Here is a 4284-nt window from a genome sequence, read left to right as displayed (position 1 = left end):
AAACTCAACCCCCACTCAATCAATTTCGAAACACAAGCCTTATCTTGTGTGGGCATGGACTATCCTTATGTTTTTTTATATGCATGCATACATCACTCTCGGCACCTTTGGCTTTCACAAGCGCTTTACCCGTTCGGGTGGATAACCAACTCTGACACAATGACACTTATGAGTATCATTCTTAAAATAGTATATCACAGAAGTATGCATATGATGTAATCATCTGTAATTGACTACTCAGACGTTATAATAATGCACAAGAAATGAGTACATACTCAAATAAATGAATAAATGCATGGCCTAGGCATAAAACAACGTGCCAGGCTAAATACATTATGTAAGCACGTGGCCTAGGCACAAAATAGCACATAAAACTAAATAAATTACAGAAAATAATATGTACAATATATGTATTATATACGTGAGAACGTAGTCATAAAGATACGCTAGTGGATAGTGCAAGCACACACAGTGGCCCAAACGGCATAAACCGAGGACTAAAACCCTATGCCATACACTTGGAAATGTAGTTGCAAGGATACATGAGTAGACACCTGATGCTAGCGCACACAATGACCTAGATGGCATAAACTGAAGACTAAGATCCTATATCATACACGTGAAAACGTAGTCACAAGGATACACTGGTGGACACCAAGCGCAAGCGCCCACGGTGGACTAGATGGCATAAACCGAGGACTAAGACCTCATAACATAAATTTCAACATATTAATATTGATGTCATCGGCGTACAAATCTACATTGTATTTGTAGACGAGGCTAAGCATACGGTTGCTCCTCGATCATGGTCAACACGTACTTTTGTCTGGTACGATCACGATATAGTTGATTTCTGTGAGAACAAGGGAGAAAAAAGTGAGTGATAGGAGTGGTGTCGACTCGCGACATGCACCTTTACGCACTTGGCTTACAAAAAGAGCAAAAAAGAAAGAATATTGGCCAAGAATGGGTCATACCTAACTTAAGTCAAAGTATGTTCGACCCACTAGGCTGAGCCTAGTACTGGTTAGAGAGAACTAGACCTAGGTTCAATATGATCCAACTATGTTAGAAAAAGATAGAGGACTAATCTGCCAAGGTCAAGCAATTTTGACCCAAGTAGGCTCGGTCTGGGTTAAGTGGGTTCGAGCTCACTTTAAGTAAGCTTGGTCTAGGTCAAGTGGGTTTGACCTAAGTAGGTTAGTTAAGAAGAAGCAAGGAAGAAAGAGAACTAACCTGGCTAGGTCAAGTGGCTTTGACCCAGGTAGGCTTGGTCTAGGTCAAGCAGGTTCAAGCTCACCTCAAGTGGGCTTGACCTAGGTCAACTAGGATTGACCCAAGCAAGAACCAAGATAGAGTAGAGAGAGAATAGAGAGAGGGAGGAACCCAAAAGCAAATGTGTTGTTCTATGGGGATTCACCTCTCACTACAAGAAAAATGTTAATTAGTGATAGAAATTTGTGACAAAAATAATTTGTCGCAATTTTGTGACGGATTAGCGAGAGAAAATTAGTCAGCTCTAAAATTGGAATTAGTTGCGGAATTTGCGATAAAAAAAATTCTGTATCAAAATCCGTCGCAAATTAGTGACGGATTAGCGGCGAAAATGTTTCATCTCAAACTTTGTCATAACTTCGAGATGGATGAGTGACAAATTTTTTTTCGCTAATTAGCAATGGATTTTGAGATTGATTTTTTTTGTCGCTAATCTGTCGCTAATTTTTTATGTAAAATGGCTCATCTAGGGCACAAAATTAACTCTGCTCTCTCTCTCTCTCTCACCTCTTCCACCGATCGCCCCTGTGCTACTCACCATCTCCACCCTCGCTCTCCGATGACCCACCAACAGCTCCCTCTAGAGACCTCATCGGCCATCTTCCGTTCTCCTCCCTCGGTCATTCTCCCTTTGTCACCTCTTTCCCTCAGGTGATCCCTCTCTCCCGCTCACCGTATTTCGGCCACCCAATGCCGACAACCCCCACTCCGCGTCTGGTCCTCTCAGGTGTTCTCTTCCCCCCTCTCTGTTGTCTTCTTCTTTATCTTCTTTCTTCTCGTCTCTCGTCTCCATCCTCGTGTTGGCCTGCAGCTCACCGGCAACCCCACCCTCCCTCTCCGGTAGCCTCATCAGGCAACCCCACCCTCCCTCTGCCGCCCATTTCCCTCGTGTTGGCGTGCAACTCATCGGCAACCCCACCCTCTCTCTTCGGGCATCTAACCGTTCATCTTAAGTTTTCATCAGGCAAGGGAGAAGCCCCTACCATTTCAGAGTTCCAATAGGCAGGGGCTTCGCTCCTGCTTCTCTGTATTATGTCAGGCAAGAGCGAATCCCCTGCCATCGGTTTGGTCAAATTGGCAAGGGCAAGACCCATGTCTGCTCTAGTTTTCGACAGGCAAGGGCCTAGCTCTTGTTATCCCTTCGGCAGGTAGGGGTGAGGCCCCCTGCTGCCTTTGGGTTTTCGGCACCAGGGATTCGCTCCTTGCACCTTTTCATTTTCCTGTTCGACAAGGGTGTGTCCCTTACCCCTTCTTCTTCTTTTATTTTTATTATTTAGCATGCTAATATGCTATTCCTTCGTTGCTTGCACAACAGAGCTACACGCGCCCCACGACCTGAGATCTTTAGCTTATATACTTGAGACGTGTGCAACCCTCGAAACCCCCAAGGTAGGAGAAAGTGGATATAAGAATGCTAAGCAAAATGTGCACCTTTAGCTCATATATGAATATGCATTGCAAGTGCGTAGCAGAGCAATGTGTGAAGCTTAATGCTAAGCATCACATGTAGCTTAAAATGCCATGTGAAAAGAAACAAGAAAAATGCAAATGCAAAAGCATGCAAATCGGGTAAATACCCGTAGTGAGTAAGTGATGCTAGTGCATCACATGTTATTTACTTTCTTGGATGCAACACTTTCCTGCTCACACACTCACTTAGTTGTGGATTTTTATGCTGAGCATGATTTGAATATATGAGAATAGAAGTGCTCTTATTTTTGTAGTAGTTAGCGGGATATTCAAGTGTGTTTGTTGTAGGTACATGTTTAACATTATTGTGATATAAATAATTGAATGTATTGCAATGTTTGACATGACTATTTATGCTTGTATGAAGTTATTTTCGATTTGATTGTGCATTCAATATAAAATTGTATTATGAAAACATGCTTAAATTGAATGTATCATGTTTGTGAATGTGATTTCATCTTTCTAAATATCTTATGATATATATATATATATATATATATATATATATATATATATATATATCAAATCATTACATCCATCATCAATGCATGATAAATTAGATATTTTCTTTATCGATGCATTATTATGATTTTTTTTAACTGGTGAAGATAATATCTGTAACATTATAGGATAAAATGATTGCAAACCATAAATGGATGTATCGTAGGATAGTTGATAATAAGGTGTCGCTTGAATATATGGATGGTATTGACAATTTTATTGAATTTGCAACGACAAGTGTAAGTACAGTGGATTCCACCGGTCGGATCAGGTGACCCTGCATGATATAAAAGAATAATCGATTTGTAGAACCCCATGGCGTTAGACATCAGCTATACAAGAAGGGTTTTGTGAGTGGTTATCAGAATTGGATGTTTCATGGTGAAGAATTTTGGAACAATTTTGATGCACAGGTGGATATAGTGTACGATAATCCATATGTGGATTTGATATTTGATGTCGCAAGACCAGAACTGAGTTCTGCTATGGGTTCTAGTGATGTACCAACTGGGGTAGAGAAAGAAGCAACAAACGATGTAACTAATAGATTTTATGACTTACTTAGGGATGTTGATGAGCCACTGTAGAATGGTTGCGAGAGTCACACTATATCGTATGTAGTTCTTCAACTACTGAATTTGAAGTCAGAGTATAATTTGAGTCAATCATGTTTTGACCGTTTGTGCTCTATTGTGAAGACTATGTTGCCCAAAGATAAGAAATTGCCACAAAATTTCAACCGTGCGAAGGTTATGGTCAATGCTCTAGGTATGGGGTATCAAAAGATAGATGCTTGTCCAAATCACTGATATTGTATTTCAAAGATCAAGAAAATAACAAATCATGTCCATCATGTGGGCATCCTCAGTTCAAGCCAAAGACAAGAGACAATGCTAGCACGAGGTCAAAAGAAGTATCATACAAGTCACTCTGCTACTTCTCTCTCACTCCTAAATTGCAACGATTGTATATGTCTTCGAGGACAGCTAAACACATGAGATGACATGCAAATAAAGTTTCACATGATGAAGACAAGAT

The sequence above is a fragment of the Nuphar pumila genome, chromosome 4 (assembly GCF_984573655.1).
Source record: "Nuphar pumila chromosome 4, dmNupPumi1.hap1.1, whole genome shotgun sequence".
Lineage (NCBI taxonomy): Eukaryota > Viridiplantae > Streptophyta > Magnoliopsida > Nymphaeales > Nymphaeaceae > Nuphar > Nuphar pumila.
This window is presented reverse-complemented; position numbering follows the sequence as displayed.